The sequence below is a fragment of the Schistocerca nitens genome, chromosome 11 (genome assembly GCF_023898315.1).
Source record: "Schistocerca nitens isolate TAMUIC-IGC-003100 chromosome 11, iqSchNite1.1, whole genome shotgun sequence".
Classification (NCBI taxonomy): domain Eukaryota; kingdom Metazoa; phylum Arthropoda; class Insecta; order Orthoptera; family Acrididae; genus Schistocerca; species Schistocerca nitens.
Window position 1 is genome coordinate 140,497,874 of NC_064624.1, and position 24,509 is coordinate 140,522,382.

The 24,509-nt window shown below is 43.6% G+C and overlaps 1 protein-coding gene across 4 annotated transcripts in view; it reads left to right on the forward strand.

The window, feature by feature from the left end:
• Window positions 1–24,509, forward strand: part of LOC126213333 (poly [ADP-ribose] polymerase tankyrase-1-like) — a 161,625-nt gene that overhangs the window by 37,278 nt on the left and 99,838 nt on the right. For 3 of the 4 annotated variants that reach the window (XM_049941024.1, XM_049941027.1, XM_049941026.1), the window contains exon 1: window positions 16,851–16,947. The exons of the other annotated variant lie outside the window; for it this stretch is intronic. The gene's annotated coding sequence lies outside the window, so the exon portion shown is untranslated. Of the gene's footprint in view, window positions 1–16,850; window positions 16,948–24,509 lie in introns of those variants that run through there. 4 annotated transcript variants of the gene reach the window in all.

The window sequence follows — 24,509 nt, forward strand, 5'->3', positions numbered from 1 at the left end:
ACAGCCAGATAAAAGTTACAGGACAATGAGAATAAATAATGTGGTGTCACCGCCAGACACCACACTTGCTAGGTGGTAGCTTAAATCGGCCGCGGTCCATTAGTATACGTCGGACCCGCGTGTCGCCACTGTCAGGATCGCAGATCGAGCGCCACCACACGGCAGGTCTCGAGAGACTTACTAGCACTCGCCCCAGTTGTACGGACGACATTGCTAGCGACTACACTGACGAAGCCTTTCTCTCAATTGCCGAGAGACAGTTAGAATAGCCTTCAGCTAAGTCCATGGCTACGACCTAGCAAGGCGCATTAACCATATCTGGAGAGAGTCTCACTTGTATTATCAAGAGAAATGTACCACAATGAATTAAAGTTAAGTATACGAGAAGCTCCGTTCTTTTCTTTATAGCTTTCATCACGTATCCTGTTTCAGACTTAACGCCAGTCGGCGTGTGTGTACGCGTGCCTTTCGGTTACCCGTCACTGTGGACTGGCTGCCTTGTCAGTCCACTACAAATAACAACAACCAAAGTACTACGCTACACAATTTCCAAGTGTCATTACGCCCAACAACATATAAATTTCTGCAGAAGACTATGGCGAGTGTCTATTGGGCTAGAGCTGGCATAGGTAATGGCCAGGGCAGTCCTAGCTGCAGGTCCTCACTGCCGGTCTGACTATGCTGGCGTGCTTATAACACCGAGTCTGGAGAGTGTTACACTTACATTGCTTCCATTTGGTGGACCTCTGTCACATTAACTTTTCACAAAGTAGTACCATGTTTATGTGGAAGTCAGCTGATCTTTATACACTCCTGGAAATGGAAAAAAGAACACATTGACACCGGTGTGTCAGACCCACCATACTTGCTCCGGACACTGCGAGAGGGCTGTACAAGCAATGATCACACGCACGGCACAGCGGACACACCAGGAACCGCGGTGTTGGCCGTCGAATGGCGCTAGCTGCGCAGCATTTGTGCACCGCCGCCGTCAGTGTCAGCCAGTTTGCCGTGGCATACGGAGCTCCATCGCAGTCTTTAACACTGGTAGCATGCCGCGACAGCGTGGACGTGAACCGTATGTGCGGTTGACGGACTTTGAGCGAGGGCGTATAGTGGGCATGCGGGAGGCCGGGTGGACGTACCGCCGAATTGCTCAACACGTGGGGCGTGAGGTCTCCACAGTACATCGATGTTGTCGCCAGTGGTCGGCGGAAGGTGCACGTGCCCGTCGACCTGGGACCGGACCGCAGCGACGCACGGATGCACGCCAAGACCGTAGGATCCTACGCAGTGCCGTAGGGGACCGCACCGCCACTTCCCAGCAAATTAGGGACACTGTTGCTCCTGGGGTATCGGCGAGGACCATTCGCAACCGTCTCCATGAAGCTGGGCTACGGTCCCGCACACCGTTAGGCCGTCTTCCGCTCACGCCCCAACATCGTGCAGCCCGCCTCCAGTGGTGTCGCGACAGGCGTGAATGGAGGGACGAATGGAGACGTGTCGTCTTCAGCGATGAGAGTCGCTTCTGCCTTGGTGCCAATGATGGTCGTATGCGTGTTTGGCGCCGTGCAGGTGAGCGCCACAATCAGGACTGCATACGACCGAGGCACACAGGGCCAACACCCGGCATCATGGTGTGGGGAGCGATCTCCTACACTGGCCGTACACCACTGGTGATCGTCGAGGGGACACTGAATAGTGCACGGTACATCCAAACCGTCATCGAACCCATCGTTCTACCATTCCTAGACCGGCAAGGGAACTTGCTGTTCCAACAGGACAATGCACGTCCGCATGTATCCCGTGTCACCCAACGTGCTCTAGAAGGTGTAAGTCAACTACCCTGTCCAGCAAGATCTCCGGATCTGTCCCCCATTGAGCATGTTTGGGACTGTATGAAGCGTCGTCTCACGCGGTCTGCACGTCCAGCACGAACGCTGGTCCAACTGAGGCGCCAGGTGGAAATGGCATGGCAAGCCGTTCCACAGGACTACATCCAGAATCTCTACGATCGTCTCCATGGGAGAATAGCAGCCTGCATTGCTGCGAAAGGTGGATATACACTGTACTAGTGCCGACATTGTGCATGCTCTGTTGCCTGTGTCTATGTGCCTGTGGTTCTGTCAGTGTGATCATGTGATGTATCTGACCCCAGGAATGTGTCAATAAAGTTTCCCCTCCCTGGGACAATGAATTCACGGTGTTCTTATTTCAATTTCCAGGAGTGTATTCACTTGGGTTGTTTTGATATGTCGTCTTGAAGGGATGTCGGCAGCCCACCTTGCTTTTCTGTTGGGTGGGTCCCCTAACTGATAAGGGGCCGATTCGACACTAACAGCTCCTTCGGCATCTTCTGTATGGACATCACTAGGTGTCCAGGATGCTGTCCTCCTCCACATGCTCTGCAGAGTCCCTCGGATTCAATCGGACTCAGTTTTTATGTTTTCACCAGCCCAGTCATCCAAATGAAAATGTTTGATAACAGTGGGAAACTGTTTTTCTGTCGAATTTCCTAAGCCGCTGCTACAATAGTCACTTACGAAATCAATCACCGGTTAACTACCTGAGACACCTAGCTGAAACTGCTTTGCAACCACAAAAGAAGCACATTCACTGTTGACAAAAGTCCACAACATTTCATAAAAACTGCTTCAGATTAATTTTAGCCTAACTTATTTTGGATGAAAATTGTACTTTACACACCGCAGCAATCTTGTCCAGCAACATGCATCGTACCCCGTGCAATATCTGCTTTCGTAAATATACTGCTGCAAATTAAAGTAAAAATACCAGGAAGAATTGAGAGCAAGTAACAAAGTATTATAAAATCAAAATGTTCGGATATGTGTGAATTCCTAAGGGACCAAACTGCTGAGCTCATCGGTGCCTAGACATACATGCAACTTAAATTAATCTAAATTACGCTAAGAACCACACACTGTCATATCCTAGGGAGGACTCAAACCTCTATCAGGAGGGAGCATGCATCCGTAACATGGCGCCTCTAACCACGCGTATTACATAGTGTCTCGTACTCAGAATGGTGTCAAACATACGTGATTAAACTTTTAGGTGACACATACCATAGCGTTTGCCTAGATGGAGTGATTTGCATTCCTCTACGTCAGCCATACCGTAGTTGTGTCCTAATGTGATGAATATGTAGTTTTAGGTTTATGTTATGTAATAACCCACTGTTCTGCAAACAGTTCGACTTTGTTCTGACTTTGTTTTCCTTTGAAAGGATATGACGTTCTGAAATACATTATGTTTAGTTTGAGTGTGTCATATTCTTCTTGTAACAAATGGAAGTTTTCAAATAATATTTTTTTGATTAATTATACAACAAGTCCTATAAGTGCTGACCCCACATGATCTAAACCGGAAAGGAATTTGATGGATGATAGATGGAACAATAATATCCCAAACAGTGATACGAAGATAGATGTGGGCAAAGAGACTGTGGAACTTCCTCCGTCCTGGACCGAATAGTCTGATATATAGTTCTGTCAGGTTGACGCACAGTTCACAGTTCCGGAAATACAGTCTAAAGCAACGTACTTGAATTAATTGTTAGTGCAGTTTGAGTCCCAGAATCTCTAAAACATATGGGATCTGTTGAACAGTCACGAAAGCAACAAATATTCGTTAGCTAAAGAAAGACTGTTGATGATTTTTACAGAAAGTGAAGAACGTCATATTAAGAAACTAGATACCTAATTCGTTATTGGTGATATGAAGCCCAGTAAACTCCTTCGGAAAAAGAAAGGTTATGAAGGAACGAACGTCCGGATAAAATTTTAAAGAGTCTGTGGCTAGGCAAACTTCGTGGTGTGTCCGAAATACAGGGTGTTGTTGTTGTGGTCTTCAGTCCTGAGACTGGTTTGATGCAGCTCTCCATGCTACTCTATCCTGTGCAAGCTTCTTCATCTCCCAGTACCTACTGCAGCCTACATCCTTCTGAATCTGCTTAGTGTATTCATCTCTTGGTCTCCCTCTACGATTTTTACCCTCCACGCTGCCCTCCAATGCTAAATTTGTGAGCCCTTGATGCCTCAAAAAATGTCCTACCAACCGATCCCTTCTTCTACTCAAGTTGTGCCACAAACTTCTCTTCTCCCCAATCCTATTCAATACCTCCTCATTAGTTACGTGATCTACCCACCTTATCTTCAGCATTCTTCTGTAGCACCACATTTCGAAAGCTTCTATTCTCTTCTTGTCCAAACTGGTTATCGTCCATGTTTCACTTCCATACATGGCTACACTCCATACAAGTACTTTCAGAAACGACTTCCTGACACTTAAATCTATACTCGATGTTAACAAATTTCTCTTCTTCAGAAACAATTTCCTTGCCATTGCCAGTCTACATTTTATATCCTCTCTACTTCGACCATCATCAGTTATTTTACTCCCTAAATAGCAAAACTCCTTTACTACTTTAAGTGTCTCATTTCCTAATCTAATCCCCTCAGCATCACCCGATTTAATTTGTCTACATTCCATTATCCTCGTTTTGCTTTTGTTGATGTTCATCTTATATCCTCCTTTCAAGACACTGTCCATTCCGTTCAACTGCTCTTCCAAGTCCTTTGCTGTCTCTGACAGAATTACAATGTCATCGGCGAACCTCAAAGTTTTTACTTCTTCTCCATGAATTTTAATACCTACTCCGAAGTTTTCTTTTGTTTCCTTTATTGATTGCTCAATATACAATTTGAATAAACATCGGGGAGAGGCTACAACCCTGTCTCACTCCTTTCCCAACCACTGCTTCCCTTTCATGCCCCTCGACTCTTATAACTGCCATCTGGTTTCTGTACAAATTGTAAATAGCCTTTCGCTCCCTGTATTTTACCCCTGCCACCTTCAGAATTTGAAAGAGAGCATTCCAGTTAACGTTGTCAAAAGCTTTCTCTAAGTCTACAAATGCTAGAAACGTAGGTTTGCCTTTTCTTAATCTTTCTTCTAAGATAAGTCGTAAGATTAGTATTGCCTCACGTGTTCCAGCATTTCTACGGAATCCAAACTGATCTTCCCCGAGGTCCGCTTCTACCAGTTTTTCCATTCGTCTGTAAAGAATTCGCGTTAGTATTTTGCAGCTGTGACTTATTAAACTGATAGTTCGGTAATTTTCACATCTGTCAACACCTACTTTCTTTGGGATTGGAATTATTATATTCTTCTTGAAGTCTGTGGGTATTTCGCCTGTCTCATACATCTTGCTCACCAGATGGTAGAGTTTTGTCATGACTGGCTCTCCCAAGGCCATCAGTAGTTCTAATGGAATGTTGTCTACTCCCGGGGCCTTGTTTCGACTCAGGTCTTTCAGTGCTCTGTCAAACTCTTCACGCAGTATCTTATCTCCCATTTCATCTTCATCTACATCCTCTTCCATTTCCATAATATTGTCCTCAAGTACATCGCCCTTGTATAGACCCTCTATATACTCCTTCCACCTTTCTGCCTTCCCTTCTTTGCTTAGAACTGGGTTGCCATCTGAGCTCTTGATATTCATACAAGTGGTTCTCTTCTCTCCAAACGTCTCTTTAATTTTCCTGTAGGCAGTATCTATATACAGGGTGTATGAGAAAGAATCATCACATTTTTAAAGAAAATCATAACTATTATGTTATTTGAGATATGCACGATGTGCATGGACAACATACTGCAGGAGAAATCAAGCTCTCCAGCTTTACATGGTTCCCGCAACGTAGGAGGTGTGTGCGCCCACTTCAATTCTAGTAAAAATGGTGTCGGGACAACAGAAGAGGTTTCATGTTCTACGTTTTGCGCAGTGTAGGCCAGTAATAACTGTTCAGCTTGACCTTCGCACTATTTATGGTGTGGCTCTTCGTACAGCACAGAGCAGTAGACGATTCCATGAACAATTCCTGGAAACAGGTTGTTTGCGTGAAGGCAAATCGCCGGGCCGTCCCCGAGTGTCTTGTCACAGACGACGAAAGCATCAGCCATAGTTTCACAAGGGGTCCGCAGAAAACCGTTCGCCGCGCTGCTCGACATGTCCCCAATGTCCGTCTGGCGTGTGTTGCGTCGACGTTTACACATCAAACCATACATAATTCAGCCACTGTAAGCTCTTCGTGAAGGTGACAGACAACAACGTGTGGAGTTCTGTAATTTCGGTTTTGGCAAGATGGAGGATGACAGGTTTCTTCCACTCTTAGTGTTTAGTGACGCGTCAACATTCTATTTAAATGGAAATGTCAACCGTCATAATGTGAAAATATGGGGTACGGAACAACCACATGAAGTTGTACAACATGAGAGGGACTCTCCAAAATTTAATGCGTTTTGTGAAGTTTCATGGGAAAAGGTCTACGGTCCATTTTTCTTTGTCGAAAACATTATTACTGGAAGAACATATCTCGATATGATTGAGAACTTTCTTTTCCCACAATTGCAGACTCATTCAAGTGACTTTATTTACCGACAGGATGGGGCACCGCCACACTGGCATCTGGAAGTGCAGAAATTTTTAAATCAAAGGATTACTGAACGATGGATCGGTCGCACTGGACCAAATGAAAATTAAGAATGATATTAATCATCATATTAAAACCAGCACTGGCCCGCCAGTGTGTTCAAAAGCCGGTAGGTTAGGTCCACATAAACTAAATTTTGATGAATTGGAATTCCAGTTCCTAATGAATCATGATACACTGAAGGGCAAAAAAAAATATGTGGTATAGGCACGCATATTCCAATACAGAGATACGTAAACAGGCATAATACGGTGATGTGTTCGGCAACCCCTATATAAAACGACAAGTGTCTGGTGCAGTTGTTAGATTGGTTACTGCTGCTAAAATTGCAGTTTATCAAGATTGAAGTGGGTTTCAACGTGCTGTTGTAGTCGGCGCACGAGCGATCGGACAGAGCCTCTCCGAGGTAGCGATGAAGTGGGGATTTTCCAGTGCGACCATTTGACGAGTGTACCGTGAATATCAAGAATTCAGTAAAACATTTAATCTCCGACATCGCTGCTGCCGGAATAGATCCTGCAAGAAGAGAATCGCTCAGCGTGACAGAAGAGCAATCCTTCCTCTAATTCATGCAGATTTCAGTGCTGGGCCATGAACAAGTGTCAGATTGCGAACCATTCGACGAAACGTCATCGATATGGGCTTTCGCAGCCAAAGGCCCACTCGTGTACCCTTGATGACTGCACGACAGAAAGCTTTACGCCTCTCCTGTCCCGTCATCACCTATATTGGACTGTTGATGACTGGATACATGTTGCCTGGTCGGACGAGTCTCGTTTGAAATTGTATCGAGCGGATGGACGTGTACGGGTATGTAGACAACCTCATGAATCTATGGACCCTGCATGTCAGCAGGGGGCTGTTCGAGCTGGTGGAGGCTCTGTAATGGTGTGCAGCGTGTAGAGTTGGAGTGATATGCGACCCCTGATACATCTGGATACAAGTCTGACAGGTGACACGAACGTAAGCATCCTGTCTGATCACCTGCTACCATTCATGTTCATTGTGCATTCCGTCGGGCTTGGGCAATTCCAGGTGAACAGTGCAGCACACCAGACGTCCAGATTTGCTACAGAGCGGCTCCAGGATCACTATTCTGAGTTCAAACGCTTCCGCTGTCCAGAAATGAACATCATTGAGCATATTTGGGATGGCTTGCAACGTGCTGTTCAGAAGAGATCTGCACCACCTCTTACTCTTACGGCGTTATGGACAGCCGTGCAAGATTCATGGTGTCAGGTCCCTCCATCACTACTTCAGACATTAGTCGAGTCCAAGCCACGTTGTGTTGCGGTACTTCTCAGCACGATGCTAGGGAGGTCTACCAGTTTCTTTGACTCTTCAGTTTATATTTCACCCTTCTAAATCCTAGTCAACTAGTTCGCGGCACATGGTACAAAAGCTGGATGGTGTACATCTTAATGACAGCTTCTCAGTTCCTCCTGCAGATGATTTAAATTCCATCCCTATGGGCGAGAAAACTCCGTCTCTTCAAAGCGTTTACCAAACTCACCAGATGAAAGTGATAAGGGAAAGAGGGCTGTGACCACACCCTTTGGCCTGTATGAGTTCAGTTTCATGCCAGTTTGCATCAGGAATGGAGCCAATACCATTAATAGATTTCGTAATGAATTTTGAAGATATTTAGATTTCAATCTTGCACATTTAGAGGCTGTACTGATATCCTCTACTCCTGAGAAGAACACACTCAGCACATAAATATCCCGTTAGAACAACTGAACTATTTTGCTTTAATGATTACTATTGCAAAATCTGTGTTTGGAGGCCAAGAAATTATCTTTTCAGTCTTGTGACTGATCCAGAAGGTAACAAACCAGACACAAAACGAGTACAAGTCTTAACTAATTTCAGATTTCTAACAACTCTGTCAGAAATACGTCTTTCCGTCGCATACTCAATTTTTACTGGCTGCACTTTTAACAAGTCGCAAAAAATCTAGCTGCTATAACAGGTGTACAAGTATGAACCCGGACTCTGGTTCCAATAATTACACGACTGTTGCTCGAATGTGATAAACAATATTTTATTCAAAATAATCTCCATTGCTATTTATACACATTTCTTCCGCCCGTCCGGTAGGCTATGAACCGCAAAAAAAAAAAAAAAAAAAAAAAAACTTTTTTTTAAGTGTAGCAGTCAGCGAGCAGTTTTCGTACGTTTTCATACGAGAGAGCGATGCAAAAAACAGATGATAATCGGACGGATCCAAGTCTGTAGAACGAGCCGCACGCCCTAGTGTTTCCCGACTGAACGCCTCGATCGTTTCCCTGACCCGTATCTCTGTGTGTGGTGGGGCGTTATCTTGGAGTAATATGACTTTGTGTTGCCTTTTTCCAGTTTCCGCTCGTTTTCCACGGAATGATCCATCGAAATCGACCACTTTCTGTTGGTGGCGATAGTATTAACGGTTTCACGAGGTTTTATCAGGTCATCTATTATGCCACCCTCCTGATCCCACCAAACACAGAGCTTTGTCTTCTTTCCAAAGCGATATGGTCTTGCAGTCGATATTCACGGTTTGCCTCGATTCACCCATGATTTACGACGCTTAGGATCCATTTTTCATCACTTGCCGCTATTCGAAAACGACTTTCTTTTGTATCTGGAGAGCAGCACTTCACAAGTCGACTTTCGAGTTGCTTGCTGTCTTTCACTCAGTTCATGCGGAACGCCTTTTCCCACTTTCTGCACCCTTCCCATAGCTTTCAACCGAAGAGTGACCGCCTTCTGCGTCACATTCAATTGTTCCGCGAGTTCATGTAGAGTCTGAGTATCGTCTTCAATCAATGAGGCCTGCAATTCGTTGTCTTCGAACGTTTTCGGTGGTTTCCCGGGCTCGTAGTTTCTCACGTCAACATCACTACTTTTCAATTGTTTTAACTACTCTAAACACTTATGTTTCCCGAAGAACACGTTCGCCGAAAGCTTCGACAAGCGTTCGACGCTATTCTGCAGCAGTTTCATTCAAATGATGATAGAAAACCAACGCTGTCCTCAAATCGTAGTTCGTAGGCACAAAACTCAACATGTTTACGGGTTTGAAACAGATACCGATGTGCGGGTTGCTGTGTGTTGACATTTGTCGTCAGCCGTTGCGGGAAGCAGATGGCGCTGCAGACGCGGTCTAAAGAGCGCTACACTGACTGACAGCACCATCTAAAGGGATATTCCGGTTTCGTACTTCGACATCTGGTAAATAATTACTTGAAGAATACCAATAAATACGACAAAAGAATTATTCAGTCGGCAGAGGATGCAATAAGGCAGTTCGAGAAGTGCAAAATCGTCTCTGCCAACGCGGTCGTTTCATCATACCCTAGTATGGAGAACGAATCATTTACAGATGCTCGAGATCTTGTATGTGGTGCAGTGCTGCGACACACAGAAGGTATGTGGAAAACTATTGGCTTCTACTCCAAAAAGTTCTCGCCATCCCGGATGAAATATTCAACATACGGTAGGGAACTGCTCAGTATGTAAATGGCAATAAGATATATTAACTACCTCCGTGAAGGACATCAACTTGCAGTGTATATCGACCATACTTCTTTGATGCACGCTTTTGGACAATGAAACGATAAGACAACCGTTATCTAGCTGCGGCTCTTACAATTCATATGACATTTTACTGAAGAAAACAGACACGTTTCTGGAAAAGATTGTATTGTGACGCAGAATCTTTTCGGACCGTAAGAAACAGTACCGACTGACTACGAAAAGATAGCAGATGGTCAAATGAGTTGTGAAGAACTGGAGAAACTTCCCCCTAGTCCTCATAACTCACTGAAGCTTAAACAGCAGGAAACGCTGGTGAAGGATTATTACAGAGCAATGAATCAACAAGTAACATTCGTCGTGATAGACTATGTGATCAAAAGTATCCGGACACCTGGCTGAACATGACTTGCAAGTTCGAGCGCCCTCCATCAGTAATCTTGGAATTCAGTGTGGTGTTGGCCCACCCTTAGCCTTAATGACAGATTCCGCTCTGCCTGGCAAACCTTCAGTCAGGTACTGGAAGGTTTCTTGGGGAATGGCAACCCATTCTTCACGGAGTGCTGAGCTGAGGAGAGGTATCGATGTCGGTCGATGAGACCTGGCACGAAGTCAGCGTTCCTAAACATTCCAAAAGTATGAGATTTTCACTCTGCAGCGGAATGTGCGCTGATATGAAACTTCCGCAATATCCTTTCTTTCAGGAGTGCTAGTTCTGCAAGGTTCGCAGGAGAGCTTCTGTAAAGTTTGGAAGATAGGAGACGAGGTACTGGCAGAAGTGAGGACGGGACGTGCGTCGTGCTTGGGTAGCTTAGTTGGTAGAGCACTTGCCCGCGAAAGGCAAAAGTCCCGAGTTCGAGTCTCGGACCGGCACACAGTTTTAATCCGCCAGGAAGTTTCATTCCAAAAGTGTTATATAGGATTCAGGTCAGTGCTCTGTGCAGGTCAGTCCATTACAGGGACGTTACTGTCGTGTAACCACTCCGCGACAGGCCGTGCATTATGAGCAGGTGCTAGATCGTGTGGAAAGATGCAATCGCCAACCCCAAATTGCTATTCAACACTGGGAAGCAAGAAGGTACATAAAACATCAAGGTAGGCCTGTGCTGTGATAGTGCCACGCAAAACAGCAAGGGGTGCAGGACCCCTCCATAAAAAACACGACCACACCATAACATCACCGCCTCCGACTTTACTATTGGCACTACACACCCTGGTAGATGACGTTAATCGGGCATACGCCACTCCCACACCCTGCTATCGGATAGCCACATTGTGTACCGTGATTCGTCACTCCACACAACGTTCTTCCACTGGCGTCGTTTGGCATTTACTGGCGTGATGTGTGGCTTATGAGCAGCCAGTGGACAATGATATTCAAATTTTCTCACCTCCCGCCTAACTGTCATTGTACTTGCAGTGGATTCTGATGCAGTTTGGAATTCCTGTGTGATGGTCTTGATAGATTTCTGCGTATTACACATTACAACCCTTTTCAACCGTCGGCTGTCTCTGTCAGCCAACAGAAAAGGTCGACCTGTACGCTTTTGTGCTGTACGTGTCCCTTCAGGTTTCAACTTCACTATCACATAGGGAACAGTGATCCTAGGGGTATTTTAGAAGTGTGGAAATCTCACGTGCAGACATATGATACACCTAATCACCTGACCATGTTCGTAGTCCGTGAGCTCCATGGATTGCCCCATTCTGCTCCCTCACGATGTCTACTGACAAATGTGTTCGCTGATATGGAGTACCTGGCAGTAGGTGGCAGCACAATGCACCTAATATGGAAAAGTATGTTTTTGTAGGTGTCCGGATACTTTTGATCACGTAGTGTAATTCCCAGCAATTTACATATGAAGTTTTTCATAATTACCACTGGGTGACACAACCTAGTATTATGTTTCCTTTAAAATTACTCAAGTGCAGATTTAGTTGTCAAACATCCAACAAGATATCAATAAATGGGCGAACTCATACTAGCAACCCAAAGAAATAAAAAGACTGGCACACACTACATCTGCTATTGGTCAGCTTCGAAGCACATATGTAGGACTGCAAGTGGAACACATCAGTATGTTTGGCACACTGTATCCCTCAGAAGAAGTCATAGACTGCTTACCGTGCACCGAAAGGTTCAGTGAACTTGACAGCACTCATTGTACTGTGTGATGTCCTACCAGAAACAGTAGCACGAGCGTTTTATAACTTCTGCATCAGCACATAACTAAACAGTGACTGACCGAGCAGCACAATTTCAGTCAAAGGCCGGCCAGGGTGGGCAACCGGTTCTAGGCACTACAGTCTGGAACCGCGCGACTACTACGGTCGCAGGTTCGAATCCTGCCTCGGGTATGGATGTGTGTGATGTCATTAGGTTGGTTAGGTTTAAGTAGTTCTAAGTTCTAGGGGACTCAGCAGTTAAGTCCCATAGTGCTCAGAGCCATTTTTTTCAGTCAAAGCTATTCTCTGCAATTACTAAAATCAGTGCTCCTACATTAACACAAACTACGGCGTGTCATCCACAATCAGATGGGGAAATACAGAAAACTCATCTAATGCTGAAGGCAGCTATCAGAGAAGATGGTAAAAATAAATGGAGTGACATCATTCCCACAATTCTTCTAGGGCTGAGCTGCTGTTTGACAGAAGAAAATAACAACTGCTGGGATGCTACATGGCACAACTCTAACAATTGCACGTTGATTTTCGTTCTAAAGTCGGGAAACAAACAAGAAGTAGATGTACCAGCACACACTTCTCAGTTACGCCAAAATATCGATAAACAACGCCTTTCAGAATGTTCATACGAGGTAAAGCAAGCAATATGCGTTAGTAAACATCTACATAAAACAAATAATGTATCTGTGAGGAATAACAAAGTTAAAGCCAAATTAATGCCTCCCTACGCAGTCTTGGAATGAAAACAAAATACTTCGTTCTAAAAATTAAGAATATGAAAAGTAACATGACATCTAACAGACTGAAACGTGGCTATGTTCCTGTGAAGTCAAACGCCAGTGGTCAACTGGATAACTCGTGCAGCACATCACCTGTGAATGCGATACCCGCACTTTCAAAGAGCCTCACCAAAGAAAGTTAGCTGATTTCGTCCAATGCGCAATTCCACTGAAAGTTCAAGTAATTGACTGACATACTGTGAAGGGATGGTGTAGGGTTATGTTAATGGTAATGCCCTGCAGTTCTGTAAATAGCTGTTCTTTGGGTTGATTTTGTTTTTCTTTGAAAACTAATGACGTTTTGAAATGCACAGGGTAAGTTGACTAGGTGTCAGTTGTTTTCTTTGAGTGTGTAATATTAGTCTCATAAGAAATGGAAGTTTCCAAATAATATTTTCGAATCAAAAATACTGTTATTCTTTGACGTTCTCAAGGGGAAGATACACGATCTGCTGATTTACACATGTATGTACAAAAACGCTACATTAAGGTCGCAAATTTTCTTTACTGGTTACCCGTTTCGGCTCACTAACGAGCCATTTTCAGATCAATCTAAAATGTAGTTCAATGTGTCACAGTCATTACAAATCTTCGTATTCTTAAAGTTAAGTCACGCAAAAATGAAAAATCGTTGTTGGGTATGTAAAATGACAACGTTAATGCACTAATCAAATGTTGTTACAGTGCCCATATTGCCTCAGATGCTTTGGATAAGGATATTCGTCGTGTTAAGAAACAAAAACCGCCAGGAAATGACGATGGTTCAACAGAAATCGCAAATCATTTATGCTAAAGAACGTAAGCACACAATGTCTGTGGAGTATTTATACTGCAGCAATGGTGTGATTGCCAAATAAGCTAAATAACTAGCTGACTGTAGAAGTGAATGGAGGGCAGTGGAGCATTTGCAAGTCGTAGATGTAAATTTGGACTACATGAATGACTATGGGCCAACACGTCTTGGCGTTCACACATTTTACGAAAGCATCAGACTCGGTTTCAACAAAACCTGTACTGAGCACCCTTGAGAACGAAGGACAGGATTCAGTCAGTGTTCGTATAGTGAGGAATTTAAAAAAAGTATATCTGTATGGTGCGAAAATTGGTAATTGACCCTAAATAACGAAAAGTGTGAGGTCATCCACATGAATGCTGAAAGGAAATCGCTGAGCTTCGGTTATACGAGAAATCTGTCAAATCTAAAGGCCGTAAATTCAGCTAAATGCCTAGGTATTACAATTACGAACAACTTCAATTGGAAGGAACACACAGAAAATATTGTGGGGAAGGCTGACCAAAGACTGCGTTTTATTGGGAGGACACTTAGAAACTATAGTAGATCTGCTTAGTAGATCTAAGGAGACTCCTACAGTACACTTGTCCGCCCTCTTTTAGAATACTGCTGCGTGGTGTGGGACCATTACCAGATAGGAGGGACGGAGAACATCGAAAAAGTTCAAAGAAGGGCAGTACGGTTTGTATTATGGCGAAATAGGGGAGAAGGTGTCACTGAAATGATAGAGAATTTGGGGTGGACATCATTAAAACATAGGCGTTTTTCGTAGCGACGGAATCTTGTCACGAAATTCCAGAATCTTGTCACAAAATTCCAATCGCCAACTTTCTCCTGAGAATGCGAAAATATTTTGTTGGCACCGATCTACATGTTGGTAAACGATCACCATGATACAATAAAGGAAATCAGAGCTCGTACGGGGGGATAAAGGTGTTCGTTCTATACGAGACTGGAACAACAGAGAATTGTGAATGTGGTTCGATGAACCCTCTGGCGGGCACTTAAATGTGATTTGCAGAGTATCCACGTACATGTAGATGTAGACAGGAACATGCCAGTGCCACAGTTAGCATTGCAATTCATCAGGACAGGGAAAACCTTGAAATGCAGAGGGCGAGAGCAGCCAGGCAGGGATGTCTTCATACCACTGCCCTCAGAAACCCTAGAGGAAGCTGTCGTGTCCTTAAAACGGCAAGATAGACAAATAAGTAATGCATGGAATGAAATATACCAAAACGATTTTCATATTACTGAAGACTTGGTACTGCTTCCTTCTAGGCGAACTAAACGTCAACAACGAATGAAATCACCTTTCGAGCAGAGACTTGGTTTTAGAATCGATTGTAGTGGGGTATAAATAATGTACAATCAGAATATCGAAAAGAAAACAGTGTACTGAAACAGTGGACAGATGTAGGCCGGGAAATATAGACAGACAGGAAAATAAACAAAAGTATCCGAGAACGGCCGAGAGTGGAAACCGGAATTACATTACTGACTGTGTAATGGAGGTAGAATGAAGGCGCAGCTAGGTGTATAGTTGGCATGTAATCAAACGAATACAAGGGAAAAATAGTAGAGGAAGTTGCGAAAATAGGATGGGTCATACGATACTCTGAGAAGTATTTGATTGAGCACTGAAACACTTGAGTGAAAATAAGGCCCCTGAAGTAGACACGACTCTCTCAGAGTTTTTGGGATCCTTGTAAGAGCAGACACGACCAAATTATTCCACATGGTGTACAAGATCTATAAAATCTATGACAATGCAATAATTCGAGTACCAAACAAGGCAGGCAAAGGTCCCGGTATTACCAAAGTATCAGAGTGCCGTCATGGATGTAAGATACTAACATGAATTGTTTATAAAAGAATGGAAGATCAGTTTGGCTTCCAGAGAAATGTAGGAACGTATGATCAGTTGAATGGAATGGATACATTGTTGAAGAGAGATTGTAAGATGAACATGAACAAAAGTAAAATAAGGGTAATGGAATATGGTCTATTTAAATCAGAGTGCGTAGGGTAGAAGATTAGAGAATGAAACACTAAAGGTTATAGATGATTTTCTGTTTGAGCTGCAAAATAAGTGATGACAGCCGAAGTAGAGAAGATGCAAATTCGTAATTAGAATAGCGTTAAAAGTACTTCTGGAAAAGAGAAATTTGTTAAGCGGTATCTGAAAGGTGCTTTTCTGGAGTGTAGCTTTGTATGGAAGTATATCGCGGGTGATGAGCAGTTCGCACAAGAAAACAAAGTTGCTGACATGTTTGGACGTGTCTCTAATCTCTGAGCTGCATCAAACCAGTCTCAGGACTGACGACCACAACAACAACACCTGCAGAGGATGCAGTTCAGGGTGGAAGTGGTTTTGTGAAGTTTCAAGGTGCTTTTTACTCTAGCCTACTTATTGAGGTTGCAGTGGACATTAAGCACGGTCTTTATTTAAACATTTTCGTTGTCAAAGTGTCGCCATTTCTCTGCAGCTTTGATGATGTGTATGCTGTATACCCTGCCACCTTTCAAGATGACAACTGCTGTGTCCATAGGGCTGAACACACACAATCCTGATTTGACTCTCCTCACAGTTTTGTAGTTCTACAGATCCAATTATCATTTATACGGCACACCTCAGAAACGACGTGGACTCTATTCTTCACGGAAATGAGGCCATTGTCGAGACTAGAGGCACGGTAGGAGCGTGACGTCGCCTGAGGTTAAAAGTTTTCTGTCTGGCGTGCGTATTTCAGAGGGGAGGAGAGAATGAACGCTGGGGTGAAGAGCTCATCGGGTGCAGGTACGCGACCCTCCTGGAGCCGAGTCAAGAGAGGTCGCGAGCTGAGAAAGAGGAGTGGCGCAGTTGTCCCGGTTACGAAGGTGCCCTTCACGTCCTCGGTGTGAGGCGCTGCGCAGGAGTACTTCAGACGGCTGCAGATGTTTCGTTGTTGGGTGGGCGTGTGTGTGTGGGGGGGAGGGTGGGCAAGTGGAGATGGGGGCGGAGCAGAGAGGGGAGGCGGCGAGCACAGTGGGTGGGGGTGGGTGGGGGCGGCAGCCGGGCCCAGCCCAGCCGCGGCCAGGGAGCGAGGCCAGAAGAGAAGGCGGGAACCGCCTCCGCTGCCGCCCGCCACTGCTGCGCCTGCTGCGCCGCTGCACGCCTCCGGTGAGTCTCCGCCGCACTTCTGCCGCCGCCGTGCAGCCTGTCGCGCCCCTCACTTAACTCACCTTCCTAGTCTCCTGTCATCAGTGGTCCTCATTCTTAAAAGCCGCCACTGTGAAAATGCGGGGAAGTAATGGAAGGACCGAGTCCTTTATTCTGTCTTTCTTAACTTCGTAATCTTATTCTCCCACTCATCTCTATTGAAATCCTCTGTCTTTGCGCGAATTTCGAAAGCTTGGAGATGCGTAAGATATACAGAAGAATAACTTTTTACTTATCTTCATTATCTCGTTGTTGTTGTCGATGGCTCAAAGTTTTATCTTGGGGTACATTCTTGCAGCTGGCAATTCGATTTTCTTACGTTCTTGACAACTAAATAACCGATGAAGATTTGCCTGTATTATTCTTGCATTTTATTCTTTGTCACATCTCTCAACACCACACAGTTTTCACATTTTTCAGATAGCCAAAAAACAATAATTAAATAGTTGGTGACAAACTTAGAAAACATCTACTTCCATCAGAGGCATGCCCACCATTACTTACATTCTGGGCCGTGCGGTTCTAGGCGCTACAGTCTGGGGTCGAGCGGACGCTACAGTCGCGGGTTCGAATCCTGCCTCGGGCATGGATGTGTGTGATGTCCTTAGGTTAGCTAGGTTTAATTAGTTCTAAGTTCTAGGCGACTGATGACCTCAGAAGTTAAGTCGCACAGTGCTGAGAGCCATTTGAACCTTACATTCTGCAGTACTCACATTATTCCAAAGAGTTTAAAAAAGGAAAAGAATTTACAGACTTTCGTTACCAAAGAATGGCTACGCCCTTGCCGCAGTAGATACACCGGTTCCCGTGAGATCACCAAAGTTAACTGCTGTCGGTCGCGGTCGCCACTTGGATGGGTGACGATCCAGGCCGCCATGGGCTGTTGCCATTTTTCGGGGTGCTCTCCGCCTCATGATGGCAATTGAGGAGCTACTCGACCGAATAGTAGCGGCTTCGGTCAAGAATACCATCATAACGACCGGGAGAGCGGTGTGCTGACCCCACGCCCCTCCTATCCGCATCCTCCACTCAGGATGACACGGCGGTCGGATGGTCCCGGTAGGCCACTCGGCCTGACGACGGAGTGTTGTACCAAAGAATAATCCTCGCTAAAATATATCATTATTCTTTAAATCAATCTTGAAATAAGTTGATATTTAGTATTAGATTGTACATTTAATTATATTTTAAGCAAACCACAAATTTCGCAATTTCAGTTATTTTTAAAATAACACTAATTTTAACTGTTACTACATATCAATTGTAACACATTAATTTCTTTCTTATATATTGTAGCCTGACATAGACTACATCGTATACAAAATCATATGAATTCTTTTAATGAAACAGCTGAGATAATTTTAACCTATGCAAGAATCGATAGTACGCATGGTGTCGGTTATCTCTATATAAAAAAGGTAATGTTAGAGGACAGTGACTCATTATACTGTTATAATTGTATAGGCTACCGCGGCCAGAGTCAGTCGACATATTTCAAAAATGGTTCAAATGGCTCTGAGCACTATGGGACTCAACATCTTAGGTCATAAGTCCCCTAGAACTTAGAACTACTTAAACCTAACTAACCTAAGGACATCACACACACCCATGCCCGAGGCAGGATTCGAACCTGCGACCGTAGCAGTCCCGCGAGTCGACATATTTGCTTTCTGGGTGTGGTACTGCGTCATCACGGATGAAACTATTGCTGCTGGAGAGAAGCCAACGTTTCGGCCACTAGCAGCGCTCTAGCTATGCCGTGTCCCTTACTGTTCGCTGCGCATGCCATTACGTTGTAATTTTAAAAAAGATAGTTCGTTTCATTGGTCACTTAAGGAGGAAGGAGAAGCAACTTTATCCTGATTGGTTATTGCCGTGTTCCATGACCTGGAACGCAACAGCTCGTCTGAAGCCTTCCTGTATTGCTTCACTTGAGTTACGCACAATAGCAGATTACTCTTACAGCATAATTTTAACACTGCCATTACTACCAATATTTACTGTCGTCGCATCTTGTATGTTTTCAAAGCTGTTGTCTGAACTAATTTTACCCTAGATTTAAGCATGTCGGAACAGTATGAGCAATGAATACTTGCAGCAAGCTTCTTCCACAAAGTGGCAGTATATGTAAGCCCTATTTCCCAGTTGACCGACCTTCAGGCACTGAGGACTGATCAATGTTTTTGCTAAAACAAGAAAGAATATTGTGGACAGTTGGACGTAGAATTCGTTACGTTATGCACAGTTATTTGAAAGACTGCCCACAACCCGAAGGAGCTGACCGGTTAGCCAAAATGAAACAACCTAACCAGTTGGAACTAAATCTCAGGCTATGGAATTTCAGGAACAACAAGACAGTCAATGAAAATGCCTGTGAACTTCAGCAGTGTACTGTTTATTCGACAATGTTGTGCATTGCAGAAATGGCCAATAGGAAGAGCATTTTCCTTTGATCTACGTGACTCACTCAGTTCCACGTAACTCAGACGCTGGACAGGTAGAGGTGGTCCAGGGGCGTGGTCACCTCGCTCTCCACATCTGACGACCCCCAAAAATTATTTTTAATCTTGTAGGGGCGTATCAAAAGCCTCGTGTACGTATCACCGATTCCCGACGAAAAAACTGTGGCACCTGTTACAGTTTCTGCGCAGTCTTTTGAATCGCCCTGTGCTCTGGTAAAACTGATTGTAATTGTCGGCTACAATAAACGTATTTGGAAGTAGTGAAACAACTGTAAGAGTTAAGCAAGATTATCTACGTGCCGCAATAATCTTGCTGTCCACATCCGCGGAATAAACACTTTATCTGCTTTCGGTACAGTGCACCTGGAGACGTTACCGCAATGTGACAAGAGGCAGAATGAGTAAAGGTCCCTGCTTGTAGGTCAGTACGGTGCGAGGTGCTTCTGTGAGCGGAAGATGTTCTTGTTGAGTTTGTCTCTGTCCGTTGACGACTTTTTAATTTGTTACCCATTCGGACACCAAGGAATTTTACACAAACTGTTTCATTTAGTTTGTGACCATTAACGACTGACATAGACTTAGAGAAAGCTTTTGACAATGTTAACTGGAATACTCTCTTTCAAATTCTGAAGGTGGCAGGGGTAAAATACAGGGAGCGAAAGGCTATTTACAATTTGTACAGAAACCAGATGGCAGTTATAAGAGTCGAGGGGCATGAAAGGGAAGCAGTGGTTGGGAAAGGAGTGAGACAGGGTTGTAGCCTCTCCCCGATGTTATTCAATCTGTATATTGAACAAGCAGTAAAGGAAGCAAAAGAAAAATTCGAGTAGGTATTAAAATTCATGGAGAAGAAGTAAAAACTTTGAGGTTCGCCGATGACATTGTAATTCTGTCAGAGACAGCAAAGGACTTGAAAGAGCAGTTGAACGGAATGGACAGTGTCTTGAAAGAAGGATATAAGATGAACATCAACAAAAGCAAAACGAGGATAATGGAATGTAGTCAAATTAAATCGGGTGATGCTGAGGGAATTAGATTAGGAAATGAGACACTTAAAGTAGTAAAAGAGTTTTGCTATTTGGGGAGTAAAATAACTGATGATGGTCGAAGTAGAGAGGATATAAAATGTAGACTGGCAATGGCAAGGAAATCGTTTCTGAAGAAGAGAAATTTGTTAACATCGGGTATAGATTTAAGTGTCAGGAAGTCGTTTCTGAAAGTATTTGTATGGAGTGTAGCCATGTATGGAAGTGAAACATGGACGATAACTAGTTTGGACAAGAAGAGAATAGAAGCTTTCCAAATGTGGTGCTACAGAAGAATGCTGAAGATAAGGTGGGTAGATCACGTAACTAATGAGGATGTATTGAATAGGATTGGGGAGAAGAGAAGTTTGTGGCACAACTTGACTAGAAGAAGGGATCGGTTGGTAGGACATGTTTTGAGGCATCAAGGGATCACAAATTTAGCGTTGGAGGGCAGTGTGGAGGGTAAAAATCGTAGAGGTAGACCAAGAGATGAATACACTAAGCAGATTCAGAAGGATGTAGGCTGCAGTAGGTACTGGGAGATGAAGAAGATTGCACAGGATGGAGTAGCATGGAGAGCTGCATCAAACCAGTCTCAGGACTGAAGACCACAACAACAACAACGACTGACACTGCTGCAAGTAGGTCACTGTTGCTTGTTTGGAAACGCATAATGAGGCTCACTGTGATATTAAGACTCATAAACTGCCAGCTGTGAACCTCACGCACCCATCTTAGGCTGTCATCCTTGTTTTATGAGGCTGAGTTTGGATTCTTGATTAGTATGCTTGCGCAACGAGTTTGGATTCCTGATTAGCGTGTTAGGGTCACGAGCTGTAGTTTTTTAACCGCACGCTAGAGTCTCTACAAGGTTATTTATGGAGATTAAGAGCGAGAGTGTGCCCAGCACCGGCCTTTGTCGGAACTCACACGTCGTGTTCCCCCTCAGTCTGAGTTTAGTTTCATGCCTGTAACACCCTATGACTTCCGATACGAATGTCAGACTCGACATATGGAAGAGGAATTAGACTTACAACAGAACTCATTAATAATGAAATGTCTGAAATTTCACATGAGTACTAAAAGAAATCCACCAAATTTTGATTACATGATAAGTCACACAAATCTCAAGGGTGTAAATTCAACTAAATACTTAGGGATTACAAATACAAATAACCTCAATTGTTACGATCACATAGACAATATTATGGGTAGAGCAAACCAAACACTGAGATTCAATGGCAGAACACTTCAAAGGCTGTAACAGGTCTACTAAAGAGACTACTTACACCAAGCTCATCCGCCCTATTTTAGAGTACTGCTGTGCGGTGTGGGATCCGCATCAGGTGGGACTGACGTATGACATCGATAAATTTCAAAGAAGGGCACCTCGTTTTGTACTAATTCGAAACAGGGGAGTTAGTGCCGCAGACATGATATGTGAATTGGAGTGGCAGTCATTAAAAGAAAGGCGTTTTTCGTTGGGACGGGATGTTCTCATGAAATTTCAATCACCAGTTTTCTCCTCCGATTGCAAAAACATTCTGTTGTAACTCACCTACATAGGAAGAAATGATAATCACGATAAAATAACAGAAATCAGGGCTCGCAGAGAAAAATTTAGGTGCTCGTTTTTCCCACTCGCCGTTCGAGAGCGCAACGATGGAGAGACAGCTTGAAGGTGATTCATTGAACCCTTTGCCAGGCACTTTATTGTGAATATCAGATTAATTACGTAGATGTAGATGCCAAGTAGAACTTTGTGTTCCTCACGATCAGAGATTTTCGCCCGGTCACGAAATACACCAACAAGATAAATTACCATATTTGCTAATGAATCACTTTACATCCCATTTTCTGTGGAGAATTCCTCAAGGTGAAACTGTGAATCAGTTACAGAGTCCTGCTCAATTAAAAGCGTCACTACTCTTTCGTAGCCACTTTTTCGTAGAATTCTGAAAATAGTGGAAGGAGTGAAACAGGCAAATAATTAAAGATGGTCTGGCTATGTGTAATTTTATAGATCGCTATTCCTATAGTACATTTAACTTTGTCAGGAAGTATGCACCAAGTCGATGATTACATAAATAGCTAAGGGGTGATCCTATCAAATCAGCAGAAACTCCATCAGGCCATCATTATTATTAAGTGATGTGATGAATCTATAAACACTCGGTCATAGCCAACAGAATTTCTGTTTTTGGTGGTCTGATGACTTTGTTATCTCCTTAGTTTCTCCACATTTGAAACTAAAGTCCGTTGGCGGAAAAGCAGTGTCTGCACAAATAAATCTAATGCGTCTGTACGGCGCTTGCTGCCACTGTGAGGAAGTAATCAGTGTTGGCATATGGCCGAGGATGACACGGTAGCAGGTCGGCATCTGACGGTAATCTGGTCCTAATTCTAGAGCTATTTATTTTAGTAGTTGGAAGTGGTATATTGATAGTAAATAAACAATTCTTCATAATCTCCATCCACAAAATGAATGGGATTCCCCCCTCCCGCCATTCCGTCATCTATCACAGACAACGGATACGCTCTTCATAACAGAAGTTATAAACGTAGCGCTATAGCATGATACATACAGACGAAGAAAATTGGTTAATTAACTTTATCGACAAAATTGAAAACCGAGCCTCTGAATCTTTATAAAATGAGGGACTGGCTACACGAATATTTGGCGCTGTAGATGGAACATGTAACCACACTGCCATGCTGACATATATAGGCAAATATTTTAATATATTATTCTACAAGTAAAACTAAAGAAAAAATTTCACATGAATATAGGTCCGGAAATGTTTAGTTACGGAGTTACGGCTAATAAAAGATTTTGCATGAAATTTATCAACTTCGTTAACATGGAGCCATCGCAAAACTGTCCGAGGTTAAAATAAAGCACGATTTCCATTTATTTTGTTGTTATTGGTCTGGTGAATCTAATAAAACATGTCCCAGACGTGTGCCTGCAGTGGTTTTCCAGAACATCCGGAGAAGACGCAATTTCGTAAATCTTTTAGTTTATTAACTACTTGGCCCAATTTGTTTTTTTTTTAATTCCATATAACTGCACAAAGTTTTCAACAGAAGTTGTAGAAAATATAAATTTGGAAAAATGAAGGTAATAACGTTGAGTGAAACTGTATGAATGTGTCAGATAATCTGCTTGTATTAACACCGTAGCACACGTGAATTCATGTTAAACCGGAAAAAACAAAAGCTCCGTGTTAACGAAGTTGTACAGTGTACATACAATTTCACAATAAATCCACAATAAATGTTCAAGAATGTCTACACCGAGTTCAATGCATTTAGCTGCACGGGTATGAACAGATTTTGTTGCTCGTTTCAGGGAAGTAAACAAATTTACTTGTGTAACAGTGTTTGCTTCTCTGAATGTTCTGGAAATCCACTGCAGGCACACGTCTGGGACATGTTTCATTAGATTCACCAGACCAATGACAACAAGATATATGGAAATCGTGCTTTACTTTAACCTCGTACAGTTTTGCGATGGCTCCATATTAGTGAAGTTACTAAATTTCAGGCAAAATCTTTTATTAGCCGTAACTACGTAACTAAACACTTGCAGACCTATGTTTATAAGAACTTTCTTTTGTTTTACTTGTAGAATAACATATTTAGGTATTTGCATATCTACGTGAATCACCCTGTGTATCTCTGCTCTGCCTGTGTGCAGCGGCTAAAAACGTAGCGAGTGCGGAATAACAGAGGCGCCGTGGGCGAACGCACGGCGTCCACTGCCGGCTGGCTCGCCTCTGTACTCACGGGCAAGTAAGCCAAGTTATGAGGCAGTGGACGGAAAAGATAAATTCCCGTGTGGCTAACAATGTTGTCTAACACCAAAGGATAACAGTACGAATCTGGTAAACGTTTACTGACATTATGCAAGTATCAGTGAAAGCTGCCTCACATTAGTAAGGATGCAAATGAAAGTTCATAATATATAATAATATGTTAAACGCAGGAGTACAGCTTAAAAGTGGAGCATGTACATGCAGACTTCCCATCT